The following is a 12,759-nucleotide window of genomic DNA, read 5'->3' as shown; positions in this document are numbered from 1 at the left end:
ATGTATTAGAATCCAACATAGTCACTCTTTGGTGTCTGCATCATTTAAATGAAGCCGGAGCAAAATTTAAAGTCTTGGCCAATCTGTTGTGCTGTTAGCACTGTCTCTTCCCATCCTATCGCTCCCTCTTCTGTTCTGAAAACTTCTGATAGTAGTAACCACCTCTGAGTGTGAGCACGTCCATATCTTCTGAGTATCTGAAAAAGTGGACCAGATTTGCCTACGATCACTTGAGCGGGTCCAGCAGTTCTGCTAGCTTCTGGAGAGACAAGTGGCCTCCCACACATCCCTGGAGCTTTCAGGTGTCTTTTCTTTATGAAGTGTCCCCACAGGTCCCTGGAGAGGTGACCTTACCCCTAAATCAAAGAAGGCCTGAAGTGGGCACTGGTGGTCAGCATACAATTGATCTCTTAACACAAATTTATGCCTCCTCCTGGGCTGCCTTAAATGCCTTGAATTCATTTATGAAATTCTTGAAAGCCTTATGCACATCTGGGAAAGAGTCGACATTAGCAAGTTACCAAATAAAAAAGTTTGTCGTGTTTCCTAAGCAGTAGAGGAACACCACACAGGAAGAGGGACTGACAAGTTTTGAAAAGAAATGAGAAGGTAGAAAAAAACCGGAAATACTATGAAGATCCATTTGGATGTCTGCCTCCATGCCTTTCTACCAACCACTACCAATGCCTTTGAACCCTGTCTCTCTTCTTCACTTAGTGAACTCGTTCAAGCTCTAGACTGTTTCTGACTATATTCCCAGAAATCCCAGACTGTACTTGGCACTTGGTGGGTATCTTGGTTCATTTGGGCTGCTATGACAAAATACCTTATACTAGGGGGCTTAAAAACAACAGAAATATATTGCTCACAGTTCTGGAAGCTGGGAAGTCCAAGATCAGGGTGCTGGTAGATTTGCTATCTTGTGAGGGCCCACTTTCTGGTTCAAAGATGGCGCCTTCTCACTGTGTTCTCATAATGTGGAAGGCATGAGAGAGCTCTCTCCTCTTTTAAAGGGATTCCCATTCATGAAGACTTCACCCGGATGTCTTGCTTACTTCCCAAAGGCCTTACCTTCCAATACGATCACATTGGTTGTTAGGGTTCATTCAACATATGAATTTTGGGCGAACACATACATTCAGATCATAGCAGTAGGTGCTCAATAAATATCTACTGCAAGAATGAATGAGTGAATATATGAAGCCAGCATTTCTCATCTGCATGACTTTTGCCAACTCCCCCACCTCACTCCGTAAGGTTAAGGTCCTCATTTTCTGCTTACTCTCGACTATACTTTCATATCTTTTACCTGCCTCAGTTTTGATGAATGCATCTGTTATAATGGACCTCTTTTTGTCACTGCAGTGCAGGATCCTTAAATGTAAAAATTTTGTCTTGTTCATCTTTGTGTTTTCAGTGCCTGTCACAGTGTTGGTATCTGATAGAGATGTTCAATGCGTGTTGAGTAAATTATGAATGAATGAATGGCATTTGATAAAACTGGTGGTAACATGATGGTAGTGGATTTGAATGATAATGAATTAGATCAATCAGAAGAACTGGAAAGTCCTCAAAATTTTAATGGCAAAACCCTAAAAACAACTTTAGGGCAGTAAGTCAAGGTTTTGATTCAGATATAGAATATATTCACCCTTAGCATAGCCCAAGAGCTGGAGATGGAGGGCACCGTGGTCACCAAGCAGGTTTTGGCAGTATGACTGCATGCCACTGGGGGCCTCCTTACCTTACCAGACACTCGCCAGAGCGCCAGAACCATCAAGCTCTAATCACAGACAATTGGAGGCTTTATGCTGGGAACTAAAGTAGATAGACTTCTTGGGTGATGTGACTAAGGGACACCAAAGTCCTCTCCTGTCCAAAATTCCTTCCCCACCCAGGATTCATAGGAGAAAAATGTCTTCAGGGCCCCATCTCTTGTGGGAGAAACAGACTCACTGTTTTGGGCCTTTTAGCAGCTCCCATTATTACCGTTGGCTTTACTGATCAAAAAGACATCTTTGCAGTCAAAATTCCCCGTGTTTTCTTTTTAATTTTTTTTCTTTTGTTCTCCTGTGTTTTCAGAAATATTTTTCTCCTTCTTCTGCTCCCCTTCTCCACGTCTCTCTCTCTTTGTTCCTTTCTTCTCCTCCTAATCTCTCCCTTCTCCTTTCCTCACTCCGTCTCTTCTCTAGTAGGATACAGCTTCACATGAGCGACCAAGAAAATCACTTCCCTCATTCCTATCGAGAATGACATGGGCGTTTTTATCAAATGCTCATTTTACCACTGAGGCTGTCAGAAGAGAGCTTGCATCTGCCTTGCTAAATCCTATCATAATATATTTGTGGCGCTTTTCTGAACCACCCGCCTACTAACAATATCAGTAAAGGAAATGAGCTTACTGTGGCTTTACTCTTGGGTTTCTGTCCCGAACCGAATTCTATCCTTTGGACACATAATCCTCCTACTTAATCATCAGCATGTGAATTTCCTTCCGGACCATGATTAGATTTTCTAACATGTCATTTCTAAGATACATTACTTTACTTTTTTGGAAAATCAGAGTGAAATTTGCTCATCTCAGATCTAGCCCTTATCCTAGAGCATTTTTTTTTTTTTCTCAAAGACTAACACTAGGATTCTGAAATCCACCCAGTGGTTTCCCAGCATCCTGGCCTGTAATCCATGGGCTTGAAGATTGAGCTCATTGAAACTGCCTGGACATTCTGCAAGTATTTTCTCTGTCTCTTTGAATTTTAATTCCCAACTGAAATTATTTTTTTAAATTATATTTATCTCAAAATCAAATTCCTTAGTGGTATAGATAGAGGTAACCATAACATAGCTGTCAATCACGGAATGCTCCAAAGGCAATTCTGGATAAAGAAAATGCCTAGGCTCGTTTTACTTTGCTTCTCAAATTTAATTTTTCACCTCAAGAATGAGGCAGTTCACTTGTCCCATCTAAGATATTTCTCCAAATATCTTTACTCCCTTCAATCTGTCTGGTGTCCTATGTATCTTTCAAGTGCAGACTCCTTTTAATGGTTCTCTGTGACCTTTTGCACAGAGTGGGACTCTTCAGTGATAATACAGAAGACCCTCATGCTTCGAGCCAGGGATCAGCAAATCCACGGGCTAAATCCAGTCCACTGCCTGTTTCTGTGGAACCTGTTAGCTAAGAATGGGTTTTTTTCTTTTTAAACAATTAAAAAAAAATTCTGATACCTGAAAATTATATGAAATCCATGAATCACATTTCATTGCAACATAGTCATTCTCATTCATTTAACTATTGTCAATCGCTGCTTTCACACTATAACCCCAAAATTGAGTTGATGTGACAGATACTGTATGGCTCTCCAAGGCTAAAATACATACTATCTGGCTGTTTACAGAAAAGATTTGTCAACCCTCTGCTTTTGAGAGATCTAAATAACATATTCCAATTTGTCATTTTATTTTTGCTTCATTTTTTGCTCCATAAATACTATTACTATTATATTAATAATTTTAATTAGATAATTTTAATAATAGATAATAGATAATAGATAATAGATAAATTTAATAATAGATAATATTAATACTATTATTATCTTTTTGGTGCTCCTCAATGATTATCATTTTAATAAAGAATGCAGCGAGAGAAAGATAGATTGAAATATTTCAAGCATTTTCTCCAGCTGCTCTGTATCTCTGCAGGGAGGACTGGAGGATGGCAAGGGCTTCCTATAGGCAGGCATCTCCTTATTACTTTTCTTACTATCTCTGGCTTTCCTTTCCACTGTTCTACCTTAATTTTAAACCACTGTCACCTCTCACTTGGACCATATGGTTGCTTCCCAACTAATTTCCCTCATTAGCTTTGGCCTCTATTTCATTTTCATGCCTATGCCAGGATATTCTATCTAAAATATAACTCTGTTATGACAATCTCTTGCTTGAAAACATTCAATGGCTACTAATTGGCCTGAGAATCTGGTTTCAGTATTTTAGTGGGATATATGGATTTTCCATGGTGTGGTCCTGTCTCCTACTCTAAACCCATCTCCTCCCTCCCTCCCTCTTTCCTTCCTCTTTCTTTATTCATCATTGGATTGTTCACAGCTCTATCACAGTTATTTCTATTATAAAAAGAGAAAATATTTCCCCTGCCCCATCTGATACGATAAACTTTCAGTGTTATATTTTATACACCAAATTCACAATAAGTATAGTAATAAGAATAATAATAGAATTTATTGAAACTTTTTGACATGATATTAACCAACACTTTGAAAAACACCTGCCATGTATTAGATTGTCAATGTCTGAAAGTAAAACAAAGTAATCTTGAGAGGCAAATATTCTTCCCAGTTTATAGTTTAGGAAATTGAAGTTTAGAGGAGATACATAACTTGCCCAAAGTCAGGGTTGGTAACTGACAGAGCTGGAGTATGCAGTCAGATTTCTCTGACTTTGAAACCCAAGCTTTTGCTGTGAAGCTCACCTTGTTCCACCAACGAATACACCTTCCTATGCTGTTGTGTGCTGGCAAATGTTTAACAGTGGCTGTCTCTTTGAAGGGGAAGCCCTGATTTGTTGCATTTTCTAATTTCAGCAGAGTAAATACTCCCGCTGTGGCCAATTTCAAGTTACGAATGTGACATCATTGGAGGCGAGTTAGAGGGAGACGTATAATAGCGCACAATGAATTATAGAGAATTCCTGTCGTGCAATAGATGCAAATAACCTCAGGAGCACAGACAGTAATAAAATATAGTAAATAATTAGGAAGTGGTGAGTTTGGAATATTTATTACCTTTCTTGTTTAATGTAATTTATTTAAATTTAAGTTTATCTAATTTAAAATGGCTGTATTTAACAGCCGTCTCACAAAATTCCCGACCATTTAATAACTCGTTCTCCTGAGCTGGTATAAGCCACCTGTGTTATACTATTGCTCCTATATGGGGTAAAATTGAAGACACATAAAATGACTTCTGTTATTAACAGTCATAAAATAAAGTGTGAGCATCCTGCGACAAGTTTGGAGATGATGAGCAAAAGAGTAAGAGTGAGTTAAGTTTTGAGTAGAGTCTTCCCATATAAGGTGAGGTAGTTAGGATCAGTTCACAAATGGAATAATGTCGCATTTTCAAAAGGTGTAAAGTCCAAGTCTATAATTCAGTTCTCTAATTTGAGCCTAACTAACTTATTAGGCTTCTTATATTCACTATTTTCTCTCTTTGAAGCTCAGGGTAAGTGATTCTGATCTAGACCTTGGAGGAAAAGGAGACAACTGCAGCAGAAAAGGAGTTGGTCAGACATTGGACTTAATGAATGAATGTGAACTCTATGAATACATGGTGCTATTGCATTTCTGTGTCTGAACATTTTCAAAACTAAGAGAGAATCCAGTCTTTGTATGTGAGAGCCTCTTTTATCATTAGAATTCTATCTAGCACTCTAAGAAATGGAAGTTTCCTTCTCTTAAACCACGTTATCCAAGAACTTTACCTTTAAATTCAAGTCTTCCATATTATAACAATTTCTAATTAAAACCAGATATTAACAACAAAATGAAGAGTCATTTAAAAAAGGACATTCTAATTATTTTTTTCTTCAGGTACAATCTTCATTTGTATTGTATTTATTTATTTTTTCTCCCATTTAAATATGAAACCACTGAAACTTGGCTCTCAGTTTGGGGAGAACTGGCAAAACTCTGTAATACTAACACGGTGTGCATGACACTAATCTTTGCCTTACTCACATGGTGAGGTTTTTGTTTGTTTATTTATTTCTTATTTTTTTGAAATTTCAAGACACTGTACATAGAAGATGCAATCTCATGGAAATACAAGTGTGACCATCGTGCAATGAAACAAAATATATTACTCCTTTAATTGTCTTTATCAAGTCAAATCACACATTTGAACGCCCCTCAAGCTTACTGGCCTTCAAAAATAAAATGCAAACAAATATGATCTGCTCTTTTTGTTCATAATTAAATTTGTAAACATTGAAATAACAATGACAGCAATACTAGGGAACATGCTGTGTGAGGAAAGAACTTTTGCATCAGAGGAGAAAGAGGAGAGCAAATTGTAAAATCGTGTGTGAAATCAGATTGTCAATTTGCATCAAGAATCTAAAACACACAGATGTTGTTTATATTATTAGCAAACAATGAAAACAGCCAACATGTACAATAAAAGGGCTTGTTTAACTAGATTATTTTATATATTTATATGTTTACATATTTTATGTTAAATGGAATTTTATGTAGCTATTAAAGTGATATTTAAACAAACTTATAAAATACAGGGAAATGCTTGTCATTTCCTGCATAGTGAGGATTGAAAATTACATATGGTACATAAACTGAATTGTGTTAAACCAAGTCTGAAAGAAAATAAGCCTGAATATTAATAGGACTTATCTCTGGATCTCAGAATGATGAATGGTTTTTCTTTCTTCTTCTTTTTTCTTTTCTATTTTCCCCAAGAATTCTATTACCAACATGTATAACTTTTATAATAAAAACATAAATAGTACAGCCCCTGTCCATGGGCTTCTAGAATCCCTAAGGCAATCAGTATACTAAAAACAGGACAAACATCCCACCAATCTATCTATCAACAAAAGAAACAGTAAAATAAATTGTATTGTCATTCAGGTGAGCCCAGGTACAGGGCTGGCACACAGACACTGATTGGTTGAAAGGAGCGGGAGGCTAGGATGAATAGTTTGGGACTTGGGGATGTTGTCTCCCAAGGGAGACACCGGTGACTCCATGTCCAGACGCTAAAAAAGTGTGTGAATTAAGGTTTGCTTCCACAAGGGGTCTCATCTAATGCGCTGGGAACTGTAAAGACAAGTGTGAACCTGAGGGTGGATTCAGAACAACCATTCCGTAAGAGCAGGGCTGCCTGTACAAGGTCTAGCATCCCGGAAGAGAGGGTGGATTGTCTAGGCAAAGTGGTCGGGGGTAGTTCACATGCAGCAGGCAAATGAGGAGCACACTCAAAGAATTAAAACTCTCCTGAGTAGTTCATACCTAAGTAGTTCAAAGAAAAGAGGAAGAGAGGATTCCTCAGAGGGGTGGGGTGGGGAGGAAGTCAGGCTTAGTGGGAAATGCATGTAGGAGTTTAGGATCCTTTCGATGAGGCAGCTCCTATGCTGTTTCTGACTCTTTGGGGACTTGTAATCTTTCAGCTCTGTTTTTGTGCCACGTCCCTGCTCCAGTCTCCTCTCTGCAGAGGACCACTGTTAAATCAAGTTTAGCCTAAAGTTGCCTCCTTACACATTTTAAGTTAGGTTTAAAGGTTTTTCTTTACGTCATGATCTATAACAAGTGGAGGTGTTATAGGCTATAAGTTGGTAGCCTACACTTGTGTCAGCCACCGAGTTCTGGCCAATCGAATGCAGCCAACTCTTTGAACTGTGTTCAAATACGGAAAACACGGGACTGTAACCAATCTGGCTGTTTCTATACCTCACTTCTGCTTCTTTTTCTTTCTTTTTTTTTTTTTTTTTTGAGATGGAGTTTTGCTCTTGTTGCCAAGGCTGGAGTGCAATGGTGCGATCTCAGCTCACCACAACCTCCATCTCCCAGGTTCAAGTGATTCTCCTGCCTCAGTCTTCCAAGTAGCTGGAATTACAGGCATGCGCCACCACACCTGGCTAATTTTGTATTTTTAGTAGAGATGGGGTTTCACCATGTTGGCCAGGCTGGTCTCGAACTCCCGACCTCAGGTGATCCGCCCGCCTTGGCCTCCCGAAGTGCTGGGATAACAGATGTGAACCACTGTGCCCGGCTTTCACTTCTGTTTTCTGTACCTCACTTTTCTTTTTCTGTCTGAAACTGCAGCTTCAAACTCCTAGGCTGAAGCAATCCTCCTACCTCAGCCACCTGAGTAGCTAAGATGACAGGCACAAACCACTACAGCTGGCTAATTATTTTCTGTAGATATGGGGGTCTCATTATGTTACCCAGGCTGGTCTTAAACTCCTGCCCTCAAGTGATCATCCTGCCCCCGCTTCCCAAAGTTCTGGGATTACGGGCATGAACCAACTGTGCCTAGTCCTAATTTATCTGGTTCTTACCTGTTTTCCGAAACATTTAAGAGGAAGACGCACCTATAAATGCACCCTTCAGTGTGCATCTCCTGAGAACAAAAACGTTCTTCTACACAGTCAAAATAAGATGGTCACATTCAAACAGCAACACAGTTCTATAATTGTATATATAGACAGTCCATATTTCATATATCACCAATTGTCCTTATAATCATTTGTATAGTTGTTTCTATCATCGGACACATCATTTAGGATTCAATAAAAAGTTACAAAGTGAATCAGGTTGGCATGTCTATTTAATCTCCTTTAATCTGCAACAGTTTTCTTGCCTTTTTATTTTTCCTTTCACAAAACTGACATCAATGATGAGTACAGGAAAATTGTTTTGGAGACTGCTCTTCGATTTGAGTTTGTCAGTCTTTTCTGATTTGATGCAAATTAAATGCTTTTATTTTTCCTTTTGGCAAGAATAAATTTCAGGTGATGTATATGTGTCAGTGTATCATAACAGGAGCAAATGATGTCTATTTGTCTCATTATGATCAACACTGCTTGATCACTGTGCATGATTTACTTCTTAATTAATTCACAAATATTGTATTTTAATGAGTAATAAATTAGCTTCTGCAGACTTGATAACTGCTGGGAGATACACCAGTGTATAGGATGGTTGTGATTGAAGTCTGTAGCTCTAGCTAACTCTGTTGAAGCACAATATTCCATTGAACTCTCCCGATGTTTTCTCCGAATGGACTGAAGAGGCAGTATAGAACACTGATCAATACAAAGTGTAAGCCCCAGCGTCACGCTGCCTGAGCTTGAATCCCTGACTCACCGCTTATCAGCAAAGTGACTTTGAGCATGTTCATTGATCTCCATAAACAGTTCCTCCTCTATTAAATGAGGGTAATAATGATTGGCTACCTTACAGAGTTGTTATAAGAATTAAATAAAATAATAAATGTAAATTGCCAAGTATAGTACCTGAGACAGAGTTAGTGTTTAATAAATGTTGTTTTATTCTTATATGCCATGTTCCCTTTAAAAGCAAAGGAAATTACTGTAAATCACAGTACTCCAGAAACCTAGATTTACAGGTGCTCATAAATATCTCCCAGGTTTTATAAACTATCCATGTTACTCCTACTTTCATACCCTAAATCATCATTTCTCAAACTGTTACTGTAAACAAAAATCACTCTGGCAAGTGATTCTCTTCTTTTTCAGGACCTTATTAAAAGGCAGATTCTGATTCAGCAGGCCTAGAGCAGAGCCTGAAATGCTCGCAAGTTCCCACCTGATGCCTGTGTCACTGGGCCATGGACCACACTTTAAGCAGCAGTACCCTAAATTGCCCCCAGGAGGAAGCACCCTGCGAAGCTTCTCACCTCATATTCTGGGTTAGATGCTGTCCTGTTATAGTAATCTACATAGGAATCTGCCTCCAGTTTTCTCTTATTTTGTGGATATGTCCAGCAACCATTCACTAAAGACCACACTGATTAAACCACTAGAACAGCTAGAAGGAGACTTTACCCCAAATTGTACTTGAAGGTTTGTCACTTTATGTTTCTACAAGTATACCTATATTCAACACACGCCCATAAAGGGTGAAACAATGGAAACAATTTTGGATTCAGATTGCTCAGAGTTTAAATGCTACCTCTTCCGTTTTTCAGCTGGTTATCAAAGTCAAGTTGCTTAACCTCTTTAGATCTCAATGACCTCATCTAAGAACGGTGACAATGCTAACTTCATGAATCCTTTGTGGCAAATTATATCTACTATATCTATATCTACCTATATAGAGACACCCTGAACTGGGAGAGAAAGAGAAACAGAGAGAAGTAGAGAACTGGCCTGATTAATATTTCCTGGCATATGGTAGTTGCTCAAGAATTGGTAGCTTGGGTGACTTCCATTATCATTATTAGTGAACCTGTCAGGGTGTATTTTTATTTTCCTCAAGTAATTTTTAAGGGTCACGAGGTCACAGACCCACAGAGTCACATCATTTTAGAGCTGGAAGCAAGCGCTCAGCATTTCTCGGGGACCTATCATGGCCTGAAGATAAATCTACATTCCTCTCTCTCTTGGGTTTTGCTAATGGTAGGACATGGGTCCCAGGAAGATAGCATGCACTCATTTGCCTGCACACAGTCTTCAAATTAGATTAGCCACCTTCATTCCTGTGGTCAAGATTCCAATTTGCTTCGCACCCTGTAAGCACAGATTCGTGCTTAACATTCATCTCCACACACACTCCAAAGGAAGAAAAGTCTCCAGAGTCTCTGAACAGCAAAGTTGTTTTTACTTTCAATTCCCCGTGGGCTCCGGGGAACCTTCGATGAGCATTTCACATCTGTGTAATAGGGCAGGCAAACTGCCCCATCGTGGATGGAAAATGCCCTTATGAGGTGCTTATGTCATCTTTAGGTTAAAACAGGAGTTTGGTCCGGTGTGTGTGTCTGTGTGTGTGTTTGTGTGTGTATGTATGTATATGTGTGTGTGTGTGTATGTGTATATGTATGTGTGTGTATATATATACTTCCCCTTAGGGAAGACGGCTGCATTAGCTGTACTTGACTGAGTAGGCAGAAAATGCCAAATTATGTGAGAGAATGGAATGGATTCCTGGAGTGCTTCGTGCTAATTGCTAGCTTTGGCGTGGAGAAATTTCTCTCCTTTCTAGATGCAGGGTGACTACAGGAGAGGTCATGGCTCTCTGTGGATTCTGCTTCATCACAAGAACCTAGGACTCGGTTTCTCTACGTTGCAGATAGAACCACAGAATGACCAAAATCAACAACTCGATTACCAAATTACCAAGAACCTCAGAGTCAGTTCCCTCACATTGCAGATAGAAGAACCAGAATTTTCAAAATCATCAACGTGGTTTCACAGATGAGCTCACATAGATGAAGGCCTTTCGGGATCCACAGCACATGTGCAGCACAGCTGGGTCTTGGAACTGGACTCTTCACTCCCACTTGAGTGTTTAACAGAATTCTGCCCTTTCGACAACTCGAACATTGCATGTTTCCTTGGCTGCAAGGGTGTGCAGTTTTAAAATCCACAAGTAACTGTAGTTTCCCATGGCCAAGGCATGCAAGCCTGGAGACATTAGAGTCACAATAGACAAGCAAGCAACAGTTTCTGCCTCAATCCTAAACATGAAAATCTATGGGACCTCGTTCTTATTCCTAATCCTCCCTACCTGGTCCGGGAGTCTCTTAGATCATTGTTTGTGTATGGACACAGGGACTTGACGCTCCTCACTGTGTAAGCCCTTCTGACTCCTCTGTGGCTTTGCCTTGTGGTTCTCAGGTCCATGTGCCTGGGAACAGCTACATTTTAAACTCATACCCTTAGTGCAGACCTGCCTTTAGCCCTTCATTCAGCCTTACATGGAGCAGCCACTAACTTGAGAGGAGGGAAAGGAAAGACTGCTCTCACTGGCACCCAACTGTGACCTGAAGCAAAACAGTTGCCTTGCCCACAGCATCTTATGGCCTCTAGTGATGAGAGCATTTTCGGCTGATGAGCTCCTCTCACAAATGCATCCCTCCTTTCTAGGATCTTCTCACAAAATCCTTGAGAAAATTAAACTGGTATATAATTCTTTCTTTCTTTTCTTTTCTTTTCTTTTCTTTTCTTTTCTTTTCTTTTCTTTTCTTTTCTTTCTTTCTTTCTTTCTCTCTCTCTCTCTCTTTCTTTCTTTCTTTCTTTCTTTCTTTCTTTCTTTCCTTCTTTCTTTCTCTTTTCCCTTCCTTCCTTCCTTCCTTCCTTCCTTCCCTCCTTTTCTTTTCTTTTCTCCTTCCTTCCTTTTTTTTTTTTTTTTGGCACTGAGTTTTGCTCTCGTTGCCCGGGCTGGTGTGCAGTCTCAGCTCACTGCAACCTCCACCTCTCGGTTCAAGTGATTCTCCTGCCTCAGCCTCCCAAGTAGCTGAGATTACAGGCATGTGCCACCACGCCTGGCCAATTTTGTATTTTTAGTAGAGATGGGGTTTCACCATGTTGATCAGGCTGGTCTCAAACTCCCGACCTCAGGTGATCCACCCACCTCAGCCTCCCAAAGTGCTGGGATTACAGGCATGAGCCCCCACGCCTTTTAATTTTCTATGAAATAAGAAAATTAAAATCTCATGTTTTCAGAATAGGATGCTGAGACTTAGAGGTGATAAGGGCTAACAACTCTCACATGGCAGAAGCAGAATTTGCTTTCATGTGCATCCGCCCTTATTGTTCATGGCCAACCCGTTAGTCCACACTGCTGTTCTAACCCACCCTAGTATTCGAATCAGAGTGGAAAGGATATTTATGGCATCCGATGTTCAATTTCCATGAAATCACAGCCCATGCTCTTCAAGGAAAGGAAAAGCAGGTGAGCATATATTGCATTTGCCAAACCCCCTTTGTAGCTTCTGGACCTTTGAATTAAATCTTTATGAAAGCTATTATTATCCATTCAGCCGTGGAAAGTCTGCCGGGACCCAGGCTTCTGGGAAATTTCCCACTCTTCCCTAGAACTGAGAAGTTCTTCTTCCCCTCACATGTCATGGAAAGAATAACTAGAGTTCTCTTTGCCGGAAAAGGAGCGGAATACAGCATACATCCACCAACCCATTCATCTCTCTAAGGAGAAATGACGATGAGAAGCATCCTGGCAATGATGATGGTGATGACAATAATAAC

The sequence above is a fragment of the Macaca mulatta genome, chromosome 8 (genome assembly GCF_049350105.2).
Source record: "Macaca mulatta isolate MMU2019108-1 chromosome 8, T2T-MMU8v2.0, whole genome shotgun sequence".
In the NCBI taxonomy this organism is placed as follows: domain Eukaryota; kingdom Metazoa; phylum Chordata; class Mammalia; order Primates; family Cercopithecidae; genus Macaca; species Macaca mulatta.
This window is presented reverse-complemented; position numbering follows the sequence as displayed.